At 42.0% G+C, this 19,347-nt stretch overlaps 1 protein-coding gene across 6 annotated transcripts in view; it reads left to right on the top strand.

Annotated features, from left to right (window-relative positions):
• Positions 1 to 19,347, top strand: part of kcnma1a (potassium large conductance calcium-activated channel, subfamily M, alpha member 1a) — a 924,908-nt gene that overhangs the window by 393,417 nt on the left and 512,144 nt on the right. The window lies entirely within an intron of this gene.

Genomic DNA, 19,347 nt, shown 5'->3' with positions numbered 1-19,347 from the left:
AGTTCACGCCACTAAACCTAATAAAAGCACAACTCAGTAAAATGAAAACAATTATCACTGTCAAAGAAAATTTAACCAGAACATGACCCTCCATGGAGGACATCTCTATGATTTGAGCTGACTAGTTATTAGCGAGGAAGCATTGAATGCCTGGCTCGATATTGGATACTTCTCAGAAACAAAGGGCTTCCTTGTGGCAATATAAGAGCAGGTGGCTAACACAAGATATGATCAAAATTACATAATAAAAGACCAACAAACTAAAATGCAGAAGATGCAAAGAGAATCTAGAAACTATCCAACACATTACAGGATCCAGCAGAAGCCTAATTCAATCTAATTACTTACACAAGCAAAACACCTGTGTAAGTGGCAAACACCAATCTCCAAAATGTTTAAAAATACAAACCCATAAAAGACACCATACCTTACCATAAATGCAAGCCTGATCCAATTTTAGAGTCAGAATCCTACAAATTATATTACAACCAATCTATTATTACAGCTAGGATAATCCACAATAACCATCCGTATATAATATTACAGGACAAACAAGCAAAAATAACTTAATTGATACAACCATTCCCAAGCCACATAACATACAGAAATCAATAAGTGTAAAACACCAGAATTAAAAGAGGAAATTGAAGAACTATGGAACAATGACAGGGTATACATTGTCCTGATTGTACTATCTACAACTGGTATCATCCCAAAGTCACTGCACAATAGCATTAAACAATTAGGCCTACACAGCGATATTTACAGTATGTAAATCTCCAGAAAACCAGAATAATAAACAGCTCTAGAATAGTCAGAAAGTTCCTAGCAATTGAGAAATGAGTGTGCTTGGCTATGCCTATACCAGCTTGAACTGCGAAAAAAAAAATTACTAAGGAACAAACATCAAGAACATGAGATGAAGAGACTGAGTCATATCCACTACTTTTTGTAGGATTTTCTATTCAAGCGCATTGGTGTTTCAATACCAGGCTGTGATGCAGCCTGTCTTACGTTCTCTCCACCACACCATTTACAGAAATTATCAAAGTTCTAGATGTTATGCTGAACCTTTGCAAACTCTGAAGGAAATAGAGGCGTTGCTGTGCTTTCTTCATAATTCCTCTAACATGTTGGGTCCAGGACAGGTCCTCTGAAATGCAAACACTGAGGAATTTAAAGTTGCTGATCCTTTCCACCTCTGCTCCTGCGATGAGGACTAGATCATGGACCGCCAGTTTCCTTCTCCTGAAGTAAATAATCAGCTTCTTAAACGAGAGGTGAGAGTGGATATCGGACCATTGGAAAATGTCACCGAAGAGGTAGTAATGGGGGACAAAGAATAGGCAGACAAACTTAATTTTGCATCAGCCTTCACTGTGGAAGACACTGACAGAATGTCAGAAATGCAAGAATGTCGGGGGCGAAAGGGAGTGTAGTTCCTATTACAAAGGAAAATGTATTTTAGAAGCTGAAAAGTCTGAAGGTAGATAAGTCACCTGGACCAGATGGAACTACACTCTAGGGTTCTGTAAAAGATAGTTGAAAGATTATGGAGGCATAGGCAATGGTCTTTCAAGAATCACTAGATTCACGAATCATTCAGGAAATTGCAAGTGTCACTCCAATCTTTAAGAAGGGAAGAGGGCAGAAGAAAGGAAACTATAGGCCAATTAGCCAAACCAAATTAGCCAAATTAGTTGGAGAGATTTTAAAACCGCAAACACGAGGAAATCTGCAGATGCTGGAAATTCAAGCAACACACACAAAATGCTGGTGGAACGCAGCAGGCCAGGCAGCATCTACAGGAAGAAGTACAGTTGACGTTTCAGGCTGAGACCCTTCGTAAGGACTGAAGAGAAGTTCTGAACTTGTTGAAGTAATTAAATTGTTGCATTTTCATTCCTGGGCATTACTGGCAAAACAGTTCAGAATTGTCTTACTGCTTATTTCTTGCCAACTATCAGGGACAAAAACACATTTCTTTTCAAACATAAATGCATGTAATTAATGCTATTTAAAAACCGTTTGCTCCAAGCACTCCCTATTATCTTAGCGACCACACAAGTGCATGTGACTGCCACTAGTTAGAAAACTGTTCAGGAAAAGTCTCCTGTTCTAATTAAGTAGTGTAGTGTTCCAAATAAAAGGTAGGAATCCCTGGTATTTTTTTGATTAAAGTCATTGAAAAGTACAATACAGAATAGACCCTTTGGCAATCTAGTCTGTGCAAGCTATTTAAACTTCCTACTCCCATCAACCTGCACTGAGACCATTGCCCTCCATACTCCTATTATCCATATACCTATCCAAACTTCTCTTAAATGTTGAAATTGAGCTCGCACTCATGACTTGCACTGGCAGCTCATTCCACAGGCTCATGACCCTCTGAATGAAGAAGTTTCCCCTTATGTTTTCCTTAAAATTTTCACGTTTCAACCCGTAACTTCTGGTTGTCGTCCCACCCAATTTCAATGGAAAAACCTTGCTTGTGATTACCCTATCTAGTTTGATTTTTGCTTTTTAAGAGTTTTCCTAAATAAGTGGCTGCTCTGATTAACCAATGGCCCAATGAATCAGAATCCACTGTATCAGAGTAGCAACGTATCTACTTAAGCACAGGTTGATAAACTGAGCTAAACATCAAGATATTAGAGGAACTCAGCAGGCCAGGCAGCATCTATGTTTCCAGTCGAGAGCCTTCATCTGGACTAGTTGAATGAGCTTCTAGTTCAAATACGTAAATTCACCATTATTCATCAACACCTAGATGGAAATAATATGTCTGGCTAGATTATACATAAAGCTTAGTCTTTCAATTTGTTTTCCAGTCTGCCGGCAGTTAGTTGAGCGTCTGTACAATGGCATGCCAGTTATGAATTGATGGGTATAAATAAGTGGAAAGCATCTAATATTTCTCCTCCAGAGTGTTATGCAGAGACCTGTGCTGAGCATGTCTCCTTGTGGACGCTGGCCGAGACCAGGGAGGGGATGACAGTTGGCCTTCCCTCAAGTTGGCCGCATCACTATTATGATTCAGATTGAGATTCAGACTAATTTCTCTGACGTACTTTGAAATATGTTGTTCTGTGTTATCAAAGGGCACAGCCAACCTGACTCCTAACTCCATGTGCTGTGCCAAAACCAGCCATATGAATCTTTAAATAAAGCAACTAAGACACAATACATTGCACCTCGGCAACATCTTGAAGTATCATATAGATAGTGCATATGACAATCGACCGTCGTATTGGCAGCAGGAAGTCAGTGGGAATTCATACCTCCAAAGGACGCAGCAAGAAGGACATGGAGTATTATAACAAAGCAGTAAAACAAATCAATCTTGAGTCCAGGACATTGTATCAAAAGTAAATTAATCCCAGAATGGTGGGATAGCTGCCAATAGCACACAGCTCAATCAGCTTAATACACTGTTAGGCACTGTTCCTGCTATATCATAACCTTAAAGCATTCCAGGTTACTAATAATATCTTTGCCAACAGCAAAGGAAAGGGTTTTCATGACCAACTGGATGGCATCACTTTGGGAACAAAAGACAAACTGTGCAGGAAGAGCGGCAGTAAAAACAATAAAGAATTGTTCCAAGTTCAAGTAAGTTATTATCAAAGTGCGTGTATGTCACCACATGCTACCCTGAGATTCTTTTTCTTGTAGGCATTTACAATAGGTACAAAGAAACACAATACGATCTATGCAAAACCACAAACAACGGCTGACAAACAACCAATGGGCAAAAGAAGATAAACTGTACAAATACAAAAAAAAACTTCTTCAGAGTGGGTGAAAGAATGGTGGCTTATTTAATAGAAGTTGATGATAAGGCGAAGGGAACTTCACAACTAATTATTTGGAATTTTATCTGAGAAAGAAATGTAAAACAGAGATTATGACGCTTCTCAGGATTTGTGTCAGCTAACTGAATGGGCATGCTAAGAACATGCACTCAGTGGACACAATGAGGTACCACTTGGAGTAGTTTGTGAACTTCTGCTGCTGTAGCCCATCCACTTCAAGATTCAACATGTTGTGCATTCTGAGGCACTGTTCTTCACATCACTGTTGTAACACGTGGTTATTTGAGTTACTGTCGCTTTCCTATCAGCTTGAATCGGTCTGGCCATTCTCTACTGACCCCTCTCATTAACAACGTGTTTTCACCAACAAAACTGCTGCTCACCAGACTTGCTTTTTTGCTGTTTTTGTACCATTCTCTGTAAACTATAGAGACTGCTGTGTGTGAAAATCCAAGAAGATCAGCAAACCCTGAGATACTCAAGCCACACTGGCACCAACAATCGTTCCATGGTCAAAGGTGCTTGGGTCACATTTCTTCCCCATTCTGATGTTTGGTCAGTACAACCACCAAACCTCTTGACCATTTTTGCACTGAATGGCTATCACTTGTTTGGCTGATTAAATATTGGGATTAACAAGCAAGTGTACCTAATCAAGTGGCCACTGTGTGTAAATAACAAGTTCTAGGGCTGCAATAAGACAGCCAGGCAAGTACAAGTTGTTCTTCACACCGTCAGTAAATTATCTGTAAACTTATGGCTAAGGCAAGAGAGAAACTATCAGTCTTCCGGAGTCAAACAGTGCATCTCTTTTGTAGAGGGCCAACAACTCCAGCAGCAGACCTGTCTCCATACTAGTGAAACCAACCCTGTTTCGGTGGTCCTTAATAATACTTACCGGCAAAGAATCCATTTCTAAAAATAAATCCCAATTCTTCACCTGGGACCGAGGGAGATGTATTCACACTTGTGGAACATCTTACCAAGCTGTCAAAAGTATTTAACGTAATAAATTTATTTTTACATTCCTGAAAACTTGTTCTGGAGTAAACACTCAATGGAGCATGTTATTTCCCCATGATGACCTTGCACATGAACATGACAGAATGCTGGCCTTTGGCTTCAGTTAAGGACTTGAATTACACCCATGCCATTACTCTTTATGGGCAGGAGCTGATGTTTTCAGTGAATCTGTCCAAGAGTCTTAGGTATCTTTATAGATTTGTTTACCACATGGACGTTGAAACATACAGTGAAATGTGTCATTTTATGACAACAACCAATGCAGACTGAGGATGGAGCTGGGGGCAGCCTGCAAGTGTAGCCACGTTTCTGGTGCCAACGTAGCATGTCACTAACCCTAACCCAACCATGCTTCTTTGGAATGCGGCAGGAAACCCACAGGGAGAACGTACAAGCTCACTCCAGACGGTGGTGGGAACTGAACCCCAAATGGTGATCACTGGTGCCATGAAACGATTGCTGTGTAGCATACGTTTAAAGTGAGAGAGGAAAGATTGGGGGCCGAGTGATAAGTATGTGGAACAAGTTGCCAGTGACAGTAGTTGAGCCAGCTTTCAATGACGACATTTACAAGATGTTTAGGTAAGTACAGGGATAGGAAAATTTAGAGGGACTTGGGTGAAGTGCAGGCAAATAGAACAAAATTATGTGGGCATCTTAGTTGGACTGAAGGGCCTGTTGTCATCATTCTATGACATTAAGACACACTAAATGAAGATAAAATGAATCTCAAAAGGCTCACACAGGGAAGGTTTCCCTGAAAACCTTTTACAGTGGAGCCTCCTCAGTGTTCAATGGAAAATAACCTTTTACTTTGTAAAGACTATCTTTGGCTGAATATGACTGTTTCTATTGGTGCAATGTGTCACCCTCCCCCAGTCAAGTGGCAGCATTTTGAGGCCACCCCACTTTGGGGTGCCTCATCATTATGTTGCCCATCATTTTTCTACTGAGTCAGTGTTTGTGCAGCCACGCATTGTTTTTAATCAGATGGTTGCAGGGGTCTTGTGCAGTGCAGGGGGTGGGGTGCTGGGGGTAGTAACTGTTCACCTTCCACAGCCCTCTTCCCCCCAGCTTGCTGGCTCCTCCTGTGGCTTAATGTGTTAGTCAACCAAATTTCCATTGCGCTTTCCAAACTAAGCTTTCTTCGTCAACATCTACACATAAGTGATGAGTCCTGTCCTATCAGGAGAGATTAACTAGTGAGGGTCAGTATTTGTTGGAGTTTAGAAAATTGAAATGAGACCTTCTGGAGTGGTGTTTGAGGCAAATATGATCGAAGTGCTTAAGAGGCTCTTAGATAGCCTCATAAGAAAGAAGAGAATACAGAAGTATGGACCATGTCCAGGCAGAAGGGATTTGATGTCAATCGCTGAATTAGTTGGGCACAACATTGTGTGTCCAAGGGCTGCTCCTGTCCTGTGCTGTTCTACATTCATTTTGAAGTAGATCACATTCTATTTCCTCATAAGGGGGAATGATAAGTAGATGGTTTTGGATTCTGGCTCAGTTTGTTGTTTTTATTGTGTTTTTCCTATAGTTTCAGCTAGGTTTGTATAATCACTTGTCTGTCTGTAAACTTTGATGCTGAGGTACATCCTAGGATGTGCTGAGACAAATCAGTGTTGTAAACTGGGGTCATCAGGTGTTTTGGGTCTTTCAACATCAGACACCCTCGCCCAGGTGACCCAGCCAGGGTTGATCAGGCCCTGGCTCATGTCCCAGCAGTGTTGGTCCATGGGACACACTTCTTGATCCTTAGCCATCTGGAGGCTTGCTCAGTAGCCTTTGTGAGGGGCCTGGTGGTTCTTTTCTTTGCATGCTTCTGTAATGCCAAGGGGAGAGTAGGTTCTGCACAGTGAGCAGCCATCCAAACCTCCACACCCCTCCTCTCACACCGCTTCCTCTACCCATGTCTCTGGCACTGGTCTACCAGCTCCTCATATTAGGCTTTCTCTCGCTCAAACACCTCCTCAATCCATGTCTTCCTAAGGAACTGTCAATTCTACCATGACCATCTGCTTCAAAGTTTCTGACAGAATGACCATGTCAGGCCTCAGGGACAATGATTGTACCTTGTACTACATTTGGTTCTGTACTTCCTGCAGTCCGTCTGCCAAGCATAAGTATGAATCAGATGGTTCTTGTTCACAGGTTTCCTATCTCAACTGGTTCAGAGTGGTTTGCAGCATTAAAGTAGCCTACTTCTGCTCTTATTTTCATGTGTTCTTGGTTCAATTAACCCTAAATTCCCTTCTGGAATTAAATCATTCACAATTAGTCAGCAGACTTTTGAAGAAGTTCTGGTGAACCAGTTTTGGATGAACTTACAACATAGAACAGTTCAGGACAAGAACAGACCCTTCAGCCGACAATATTGAGCCCAATTAATTCAGTTTGTTTCATCTAATTCCTTGTGCCTGCACGCGGTTTATATCTTGCTTAGCCATGTGACTGCCGAAGTGCCTCTGACACACCTCTATTGTATCTGCCTCCACCACCACCTCTGGCAGCACATTCCAGGCACCCACCACTCTGTGTAAATCAAAACCTTGCCCCACACATCTCCTTTGAACTTTCCCTCTCTCTTTTTAAATATATGCCTCCTTCGTGCCATGAAGAAACGTTCTTAGACTCTTCCATCCAAAATGACAGGTTAAAAGCCAGTTTATTTTAGGTGTACACGGAAAGCTAATTGCAATGATAAATCAAAAGAGCCATTAAACTGATACCCGAGGCAGCCAGCACTAAAGTACTTTCAGTGTTTCAAGTAGGTTTGCCAATTAGTGTGTTTATTAATTAATGAACTCATACATTGCTGGTGCATGCTGTAGTTCTAATTTGGAACAAAAATGAACTGATTTCATCCTTAGATTTTTCTTTTGGATGTCAGACACGATCAGTGTGAACAAAATTAAAAAGGCAGCACTTTGGTGTAGTGGTTAGTGTAACTCTGACAACACTAACAATCGATTCGATAATCGGGGTACAGTTCCTCTAACATTTTGCCGTGGCTTCCTCCTGATACTTTGGTTTCCCTCCTTTTTCCAAAGATGAATGGGTTAGGGATAGTAAACTGTGAGCCTGCTACGTTAGTGACAGAAGCACAATGACACTTGCGGGCTTCTCCCAGCACGTTGTGTTGATTGTTGGCGCAAACGACACACTTCACTGTATGTTTTGATGTACATGTGACAAATAAAGCTGATCTAGGGATTAGGTGTCAATAGCTGACATAGTTGGGCACAGAATTGTGGGCTGATGGGCCCGATCCGGTCCTGTACTGCTCCCTGTTCCGAACTTACCTTGAAGTGGTTCACCATTCCACATCCTCATAAAATGCTGAGGGGAAATGTAAGGAGATGCTTTGGGATTAGGAGCCAGATTGTAGTGCACCATGTTAGTATAGTGGTTAGCTATTACAGTTTGGGACACTTTGGAGTTCAGTTCTGACACCAGGGGTTTGTACGTCCCTCTCCATCAACATGTGGATTTCCTCTGGGTGTTCCAGTTTCCTCAGTCCAAAGGTATACTGGCTAGTAGGTTAATCGATCAATGTAAATTGTCCTGTGATTAGGCTAGGGTTGAATAGTTGGGTTGCTGGGTGGTGGAGCTCATTGGACTGAAAGGGCCTGTCCTAAACTATACCTCTAAGTATATTACTAACAATTCATAACAGTTGTGTAGGAAGTGGTAAAGCGATCGTGATCAGGGTTTGCTCCTGTCCGCATGGCGTTTATATGTTCTAGATGTTCTTCGCCAGGCTCTCTTGTTTCTTTCCACATTCCACTGTGAGGTTAATAGATCACTGGAATTACTCCTAGAGTAGGTGGCCAGAAGAATTGGTGGTGTATTGGTGGGTATGTGAGAGAGAATTGGTGTCAGGGATAGACAAGGGGTGATTGATAAGATTGTGTCCTAAGGTAGAAGGAGATGAGTTATACAGCTCTCGTTACATGCACATGCAGTTCAACTCTTTGAGTGATTATGCAGAAAGTTTGAAGTTAATAACATCTCCTGCTACCTTAGACCACGAACTTATCAATCACCCCGATGTGTTATTGACTGATGAGTTATTAATTTCAAACATTCTGCATAATCACTCAAAGAGTTGACCAGCATGTGCATGTAATAAGAGCTGTATAACTCATCTCTTCTACCTTGGGCCATGAACTTATCATTCACCCCTGCTGTGGACACTTTCTGGAGGTACAAGATCTGTATGCTCCGCGACCACTGGACTGAGTGTGTAAATGTAGGAGGGAGCTATGTTGAAAAATAAATGTGCTAGGTTTTCTAAAATGGACTCCTTCTACCCCAAGGCCACAAACTTATCAATGACCCCTCGTAAATAGAGAATGGAACTGATCGTAATATTCCAAGAGCTGGCATCAGTTCATTGGGTCGAATGTCCTCATGCCGTATGATATATAATGATATGATTATCAAAAGGAAAAAAAAAACCTGCAGAAGCTGGAAATGTAAAGTTTAAAGACACAACCTTCTGGAGATTCTCAGCAAGTCAGGCAGTAGATATGGAGAGGGAAACAGCAGAGAATGCAGGCACATGAGCTTTCATTGGAACTGGGAAAAATTAGTGTTTAATGTTGCAGTGAAAGTGGGGATGGAGCAAAAAGGGAAGGTCTCATAGTGGGGTGGAATAATGTAAAGGATGACAGTGCACAGTGAGCGTGGGTGTACATAGACAATAAAAGAAATAAAGAGAACAGAGAAAATTTACAAAGTTCTTGTTGAGGACTTGAGGCCTGTTTAAGAGTCTTTTAAATGTCCCCAATGTATCTACACCCAGCACCACCTGCGGTGATGTGTTCCGCAAACTTATCACTCTGAGCAAAAAAAAAGACTCATTATAATTTCTAGTGAGTGGAATCACCTTACTGCTCTACACATTCCTTTAATGTGAGGCAAGAGGGTTAGTCAACTTCCACATCAATCTGACCTTACGTCTGAGTGCAGGAGGGATTTTTAGAGTTCAGCTACAATGGGGAGATGGTAGATCGAATTCCTCCATTTTACAAGTATACCCTCTTGGGTATTGCAGCAACGTGTGTTTCTCTTGAACTCACAATGTGACATTACACTTGCCCCCTGTGGGAGACCTTTGTTTCTAAACTGGATCTGATGGCATCTCATTTCCCAAGGGGTGGACCTGACAGTTGGGATCAGCAGGCTTACATCAAATCAATACAATTTATTCAACTCAACATGGTGAAGTCCTTTTGTATTGAAAGGAGTTCTTACAGCTGTAGTTTATAGTCTCCTTATTTCTATCACTGGATAATTGAAGTGGGCAGTGTGCCTGGGTGAAGCTATCACATGTAATTTTTTTGGAGAAATAAAGCCTGTTATTCAGCTGAAGATGTTGGATAGACCCCTGGTTCAATTTCCCAGTGGGCAGGACATACCAAAAATGGGTGCAAGCATTTTAAAATAGATAAATCTGCATTTTTGTGCACAACATACTCATAAAACATGGGTGTGGATTGGTCCAATTTCCAGGTTATGCTTCTCTAAGCTACTCGTCCAACCACTAGAGGGAGCTGTGCACAGCATATCCCTTAAAAATCCCAGGATATTAAATACCCTACAAATTAACTACAACTACAGAGAAGCAAAGAATGTCTGTCAGGTGGAAATGGCAAAAAGAAAACACTTCCAAACTCCCCTGTGGTTGGGTCCAGTCTTGCTCTGTTAAGCTTCTGAGAGTCTCTCTCAGTGACCTCACCTGGCACCTGATGTACAACAGTAGGCCCCGTAATGATATTGCTCATTTTTTGGCACCCACACATGAGAGAACGCCACATTCTACCATCTCAGACACCTTCTGGAAATGAAAATGCAGATGTCAGAATCTGAAGCAAAAAAATTGCTTGAAGAATTGGAGAGTTTTTCAATACACAATAAACCCTCCTACACTATTGGCTTTATACCTGCCCTCCCTAATCAGACATTGTACACTCAATGAGGTTCCCACCCACAACATGGTGTGAGACAGAATTAGCAGCTCGCCCAGAAAACCCATCAGAAACAGCAGGTAGCAAAGGAGGATGTAGAAACGATGACCAAATGAGAGCCTGTTTTTATTGAAGTGATTCTGTTCACACAGCTTGGAAGGTTTGTATTGCTGCCACGTGACTATTTTAGCTTTGTGCTTAATAAAAAAAGAGCTTAAATTTCTGTTACTTTAATAAGCTTAGACCATAAGTCCATGAGACATAGGAGCAGAATTAGGCCATTCACCCATTAAGTCTGCTCTGTCATTCAATCTTGGCTGATTTCCTTTTCAATCCCTTTCTTCTGCCTTCTCCATGTAACTTTTGACACCCTTACCAATTAAGTACCTATCAACCTCTGCTTTAGATATACCCAATGTCATTGCCTCCTCAGACATCTGTGGCAATATATTCCACAGATTCACCACCCTCTGGCTTAAAAAAAATTGCTGCTCAACTCTACTCGGAAAAGATTTTATTCTATTCTGAGACAGTGCCCTTTGGTCCTAGACTCTCTGACTATTGGGAGCTTCCTCTGTACGCGCACATCCACTCTATCTGGGCCTCTCAGTATTTGGTATGTTTGAATAATAAGGCATTTAGAGATGGTAAGTGGAACTGGAATTCTGATATTTCATCAGGTGAACTTACCCCCTTGCATGTACTCACAGATGGAAAGTGAAATAACTTTTTCTCTGGCGTGTTGAAAGCTGAGGGGATACTTGATAGAAGTTTAGAAAATTATGAGAGGCATATGTAGGGCAGATTGTTTTTATACCCCAGGGTTGAATTGTTAAATGTGAAATGCTAGGGAGCAAGCTTTAACATGAGAGAGGGTTGTTTGAGGGAGTTTTCTACATGGCACTGGTGGTGCCTGGAAGGGGCTCTTAGGGGTAGTAATGGAAGCAGATATCATTGTGATATTTAAAAGATATTTAGATAGACACATGAATATATACAGTGGAAGGATATTGGTCATGTGCAGACAGATAGGATTAGTCTCAATGGCATCGTAGTCAACACAGCCACTGGGGCTATGATTAACCATCACCAACAGCATTTGTCATTGGGGCATCCATCACCCAGGACATGCTCTCTTCTCACTGCTGCCATGAGGAAGAAGGTACAGGAGCCTCAGAACTCTCACCACCAGGTTCAGGAACAGTTATTACCTCTCAACCATTAGGATCTTGAACCAAAGGGGATAACTTCATTCAACTTCACTTGCCCCGTTATTAAAATAGTCCCACAACCCATGCATTCACCTTCAAGGACTCTTCATCTCATGCTCTTGATATTTATTGTTTCTTTATTTATTTTTTTATTATTATTTCTTTCTTTTTGTATTTGCATGGTTTGTTGTCTTTTACATACTAGTTGAACACCCAAGTGGTCTTTCATTAATTTCTGTTATGGTTATTACTCTATTATGGGTTTAGTGAGTATGTCCTCAAGAAACTGAATCTCAGTGTTGTATATGGTGACATATGTGTATTTTGATAATAAACTTATTTTGAACTGAATTTACTTTTCTTTGAACTGAACTTCTATGGTGGGATTTGAACCCATGTCTCTGGGTCAATGGTTCTGGTCTATGCATACCTCACCTAGTAGCATTGCTCACAGCAGTGTAGTGGTTAGTGTGACACCACAAAAGCTGGAGGTGTCGGAGTTTGGAATTTAATTCCTGTGCAGCCTGTAAGGAGAGGAACACCATTCTGTTCGCTGTATCTGTTATGGTTGAATGATTATTAATCTTGACTTCATTTTCCTGTGACTGTGTGGGCTTCCTCTGGCTGCTCTGGTTTCCTCTCATAGTCCAAACATGTTAATAGGTTAGCTTGTCATTGTAAATTGTCCTGTGACAAAGCTAAGTTTAAGTAGGTGGGTTGCTGGGTGGTGTGGCATGTTGAGCTGGAAGGGCCTGTTCTGAACTGTGCCTGTAAGTGAATTGCCACTGTATCTCGATGTTCTGTGGTTGGAAATAATTTGGTGTTATACTGGATACAGACTGGAGATCATGATGCACACCAGATTTATGCATACTTCACACTCACAGCCCTGTTCCAGTAGTACCAATTAAATAATTTCCTCTTCAGGGTTTAACGTTCAGATTAAGGCCAGCGATCTGCTTATTCTCAGTTGCTGTAATGCTGTTTCTGTGTTAACATAACTTGCCTCAGCGTTGACGACTTCTGCAGTACGTCTCTGCAGAGTCCCTGAGCCAGACCCAGAACTGCTGACAAATTCACATTTCACCCATAAGACAAAATAAAGCACCTCAGTCAGAATAGAAGCACCACAGTGACTCCAGACAATCACCTTCTGTGCCGGGAGCAGTTGTGAACAGCTTGTTAACAGCCTGTTGATGCCCAGCTTTGAAGTAATGATCAATTAAGGCGAGAATTAGCTATAAACTTCACAATTGATAGCTGAAATTTCTGACTGTAATCACTCAAATATTGGTATTGAGCATCAATTTTCCACCTACTGCTACCCACCACACACTCAGTAAGTTGGGTAGCATCTATGGATTGAAATAAATAGTCAATGTTTTGGGCTCAGACCCTTCATCAGGAAGGTCTCAGCCTGAAACACCAATTGCTTATCATTCCTGATAGTATTCAGTACCTGCTGCTGCTGTTATCTTGTTCATCTTCCCCTTTTCTCATTTTCCCTCGTTTCCATGGTGACCAAGATGCTCCTGTCATGTAGCTGCCCTGACAGTTGCAACAGTGCCTTCCAGAGGCCATCGGAGGAATGGCAGGTGGCAACAAGTTTGTTGGGAGTTACTGTGTATAAACCAGCAATCACAAGAGAAAAACTAAAGATGCTGGAAATTCAAACACCACAGACACAAAATGTTGGAGGAACTCAGCAGGCCAGGCAGCATCTATGGAAAAGAGTACAGTCGACGTTTCAGGCTGAAACCCTTTGGCAGCTATATGTACATTTCAAAAAGGAGAGCACCACAACTGTAAGGGCATCTGAGTATTGAGGAATTTCTTCTTATTACCTCCATTTTAGCATTTGCTCCTTGTGCAAAATATTTTGAAAAGATTAAATTAGGGAAACAAAAATCCAATTTCTTGAGTTATGAGAGAGGAGAGGTACAGATATTAATTAAAGTTTCAAGGTTCAATAAAAAATTGTAACTATATAGAACATTCTAAAACACAAAGGGTCTTGGTTTGAAATACCAATCGTTTATTCCTCTCCGTAGATGCTGCTGACATGCAGGCTTCCTCCAGCATTTTTTGTGTGTGTGTTGCTCAAGATTTCGAGCATGTACAGTGTCTCTCGTGTTTACAAGTACATTGAAGTTCCACAGAGGGAAAAGCAATAACTGAATGCAGAATGTAGTATTACAGAGAAGGTACAGTGAGATTGAAGGTGAGAGAGAATGAACAGAGGAGAGAGATAGAGAGGGACTCCTTGAAGTTTATGGGTGGGCAACAGTATGACAGCAAACCACTCTAGAACCTATCAGTCACTCTGTCACTTCATTGTGATGATGGAAAAGTCGTCCTTCATTGATCCAGGATCTTTCTGGACTTTGAGATGGACCAAAGCATTTTATAACCAATGATGTGTAGTTATTTATTGTAAGGCGGGCCATGTGTAAGTATGGAAGTGAAGGAAGGGCAACTTACAGATAAGTAGTAGGTCATAAACACAAGAGTTTCTGCAGATGCTGGAAATCTAAAGTAATACATACAGAATGCTGGAGGAGCCTAGCAAGTCAGCCAGCATCTATGGAGAGGAATAAAGTGCTGACTTTTTGTGCCTGAGCCCTGATGAAGGGTCTCAGCCTGAAATGTTGACTCTATATTCCTCTCAAAAGATGCTGCCTGATCTGTTGGATTCCTCTGGCATTTTGTGTAAATATCAGGTCAGCACAGATGGATAACCATGACAAGGGCCAGCACTAGAAACAGCTGGAGGAGATATTCCAGCACTAAGTAACAAGAGGCATTGGACCTCATTATCCTGGCCACAAACACTCTCCAAATACAGTCTCTTTGTAAGAAATTATCCAAACAAGGAGAAAATAGTGTTGTTATTGGCTTCTGGCAGTGGCACCTGACCTCACAAACACTCCCTAAAATGCTTTCAAAGTAGTGGCTGATGTCAGATGAGTGGAAAAATCTCCTTTCTCCAGAAGAAGAGATGTGAAGTGATGCCAGGATTTCTCTGTACAAGTTGGCTGCTCTGTCCGACTTGCAAAGTATGTACAGTATAGTATCCTTGCTCCCTCTGCTGACTATAGTGAGTTTCTGCAGTTCCAGAGATGTCTCTCTTCTCCTGAACTGTCGCACACAAAATGCTGGAGGAATTCAGCAGGTTAGGCAACATCTATGGAAAGGAATAGATAGTGGACATTTCGGGCCGAGACCCTTCTTCAGGACTGAGAAGGAAAGGTGAAGCATCGACAGGGTGAATGCACACAGTCTTTTTCCAGATTTGGGGCACGAGAACAGGAGGTTAAAGGGAAAAAGGTGAGAGGGAAGTGATTTAATAGGAACCTGAGGAACTTTTTCAGAGGATATGGAATGAGCTGCCAGTTGAAGTTGTTAAGGCAAGTGCAATAACAGCATTTAAAAGGTAATTGGACAGGAAATTTTTAGAGGGATACACGCCAAAACTGGACAAATGGGAATAGGTTAGATGGGAATCTTGGTTGGCATAAGGCAATTGGTCTCAAGGTTCTATTTCTGTGTTGTATGACTCCAAGGTCCTTTAGCAGAGGTAAAACTTTCAGAATGAAGCTCTCCGTCAGTTCTATGCCTTCTCTCTGAGACCCTCATGCTTTCCATATGCAAGAGCATTCAGATTTCTACCTTCACTTTCAAAACTGTCCTTTGCTCCTTCCAATATCAGTGACTTACATCAAATTCACTGCTTCCAAACCTGACAGACACTCCCCAAACTTCAGGCAGCCAAATCTTTGATCTCTCCCTTGCACCGTTAATAGCTGCTCGGCAAATTCATCTCATCTGGAATGTTCTATCCCGACCTCTGTGCTCTTCTCAAAGATTGAAAACTCTTGGAATAGCAAGAGAAGCAAACGATGTGCTGGAGGAGCACAATGTTGCCTGTGGGAGGAAAGGAATTGTTGACAATGCGGGTCGAAACCCAGCATCAGGACTAATGGTGGAGAGATGGGTGATCTTCATAAATCAAAGAGAAGAATACTGGAGTTGGAATACTATGCTGCATTAAGAGAAGACATTGGTGTGGCCTAATTTGGAAGGTAATGTGCAGTACATAAAAGGCATCAATAAATTTGAAAGAATACAGGGCAAAATCACAATGATATTGCCAGGACTTGGCCGGAGTTATAGAGAAAGATTGAACAGATTAGGACTTGGAATTGAATTGACTTTATTTTTTACATCCTTCACATATATGAGGAGTAAAAATCTTTATGTTATGTGTCTTGTCTAAATGTGCAATGTGCAATTTATAGTAATTTGTAATAAATAGTATGTACCATAGGATAGTCAATATAGCAGAGAAATACAATTGTATCAGCATGAATTAATCAGTCCGAAGGCCTGATGAAAGCAACTGTCCCAGAGCCTGTTGGTCCTGGCCTTTATGCTGTGGTGCCATTTTCCAAATGGTAGCAGCTGGAACAGTTTGTGGCTGGGGTGACTCAGGTCTCCAATGATCCTTCAGGCCCTTTTTATATAAATGTTCCATACTCCTTCAAACCCTCCCCTCATCAAGTTTCCCTTCAAAATTTCACCTTTCACACTTAAAATGAGCTTAGTTCCAGTCTTAACCAATCTGTAAATGTCCTGATTAGTGGGAAGTTCACATCTACAGATGTGCTGGGCTGTCCACACCACTCTCTGCAGAGCCCTGTGATTGAGAGAAGCACAGTTCCCATACCAGGCAGTGATGCAGCCAGTCAGGATGCTCTCAATTGTGCCCCTGTAGAAAGTCCTAAGGATTTGGGGACTCATACCAAACTTCTTCAACCGTCTGAAGTGAAAGAGCTGCTGTTGTGCTTTTTTTCACCACACAGCCAGTATGTACAGACCACGTGAGATCCTCAGTGCTGTAGTGAGGAACTTAAAGCTGTTCACCCTCTCAACCCCAGATCCATTGATGTCTCCATTCCTCTTGTAGTCCACAACCATCTCCTTTGTTCTTGAGACGTTGAGGGAGAGGTTGTTCTTTTGACACCACTGTGTCAGGGTGATAACTTCCTCTCTGTGGGCTGCCTCGTTATTATTTGAGATCAAGCCAATCACTGTAGTATCATCGGCAAATTTAATTAGCAGATTGGAGCTGTGGGTGGTGACACAGAAGTGAGTATACAAAGAGTACGGGAGGAGGCTTAGGACACAGCCTGAGGGACTCCTATGTTGTGGTTTTGAGGGTCAGAAGGGCAGAGGTGAGGGAGCCCACTCTTACCACCTGCTGGCGATCTGACAGCAGGTCCAGGATCCAGCAGCATGAGGCAGAATGAAGGCCGAGGTCCCTGAGCTTCCTGTCGAGCCTGGAGAGAATTATGGTGTTGAATGCTGAACTGTAGTCCAACAGCAGCATTCTCACATGTGCATCCTTCTTCTCCAGATGTGTAAGGACCGTGTGTAGAGCTGTGACTATTGCGTAGATTGGATAGAGAATAAATGAAAGGAGATTTGATAGAGATATACAAAATTATGAGGGGTATAGATGAGGTAAGCGCAAGCAGGTGATTTTACACTGAGGTTGGGTGAGTTCATATTAAGTGTGAAAGATGAAATATTGAAGGGAAAGTTGAGGGCTGGTTTCACTCAGAGGTTTGAGAGAGTGTGGAACAAGCTGCCCCCGGAAGTGGTGGATGCAGATTTGATTTAAACGTCAAAGAGAAATTTGGATAAGTACATGTAGGGGAAAGCTATGCAGGGCTATAGTCCACTGGTGAGTCGATGTGACTAGGCAAAATAACAGTTCAGCACAGACTAGATGGGACAGTGCTTCTGTTCTGCAGTGCTCTATGACTCTACGAGAGATGGCTCATTTCAAAAGGGGGAGAGTGGTGCCCTAGATCTCAGCATCTGCGGTCTCTCATGTCTCTTTTGAAAACCTTGTGGCGACCCACTTTCTGCCCAGGCGAACCGACCAGCGCGCGGGGGGAGACTTTGGTAATGCTCCTCTGACGTCATTTCCGCCCGAAGAGGGCGGGCACGAGGGATTAAATGTGCCACGAAATTTGAATAAACTGGTATCGAAATGTCTTACCGACTGCGTGTCGTCTCTAGCTCTGTATGTAGTACATCGCTACAATCTCTTCCTTTCGTTTTATCTGTTGAGTTTTCACTGTCGTCTCATTGCTCTCATTTGGTGCTTCCTCATGATGGGTCAATATTAAGATATTCTTCTGAATGTTATGGTCAAAATAAAGAGTGAGCAGTTCTAGGAAATCCATTCTGACACTGCATGATGACCAGGGGATCCTCTTTTTTCTCCAACAACAACAAAGCTTTTACTGTAGAAGCACTGAGTGTTTACATACTGCGTGACCAAGGGAAGTTGCATGGGGTCAATGAAACTTCATGGATTTTATATTTGATTTGTTGCAGTATAAATAATGGAATAATGGAATGGCCTACTGTGTAAATTCTTGTTATTGGCTGCACTGACTCAGTGAGCTGAAGGAGAAGGCTTTTTTCTCTCTTGGAAATCTGTGAGATTTTTTTTCCCCAGTACAAGATTGCACTCCAGCTTCAGTCTGACATTAACGCAGGTTGAAACTTCTGTCACTTTATCTCTGGTAGCGCACTGAGGACAGATGTGGTTGAGGAGTTAAACCAAGTTTCTTCCACGGGGTCTACCACGAGATGAAATCAGTGTCTCATAAAGATTGAGCAGGTTATTGGAATTTTTTGGAGAAAGAGAAACGATCTTGTTAAAACATTTTGAGGTTTGCTTGACAGGGTAGGTACTGAAAGAGGATTTCCCCTTGGGGGTTGGGGGAACCCAGAATTTCAACCAAAGTTTCAGAATAAAAAGATGCAAATTAATGTGGGTATGAAGATACATTTCTTTCTCTAGAGCAGGGGTCCATGGAACCCTCAGTTAATGGTACAGGCATATGGCGTAAAAAAAATTTAGGAAGTCCTGCCCTAGAGGATTGTGAACCTTTAATTCTTTACCCCAGAGATCTCTGGAGCCTGAGTTCCTGAACATGTTCGAGGCTAAGACATACAAACAACATAGTGGGATCGTGGGCTCTGAGGCCTAGTTTGCTAAGTGGAGTTCAGGCCAAGATCAAATCAGTTGTGTTCATGTTGTACTATCTGAGAATGACCCAAACAGTCCTTCCAGATTCCTAGTCAGGACTTATCCTTCAGCCAACATTAGGGTTGATAGATTTTTGCTTTGCCAGGGAATGGAGGTTTGCGGAGAGAAGGCAGGAGCTTAGGGCTGAGAGGAAAAATGGCCTAATTCTGCTTCATTATATTATGGTCTTATGGTCTAACATCTTAGATCTCAGA

The sequence above is a fragment of the Hypanus sabinus genome, chromosome 21 (assembly GCF_030144855.1).
Source record: "Hypanus sabinus isolate sHypSab1 chromosome 21, sHypSab1.hap1, whole genome shotgun sequence".
Taxonomy (NCBI): domain Eukaryota; kingdom Metazoa; phylum Chordata; class Chondrichthyes; order Myliobatiformes; family Dasyatidae; genus Hypanus; species Hypanus sabinus.
This window is presented reverse-complemented; position numbering and strand designations above follow the sequence as displayed.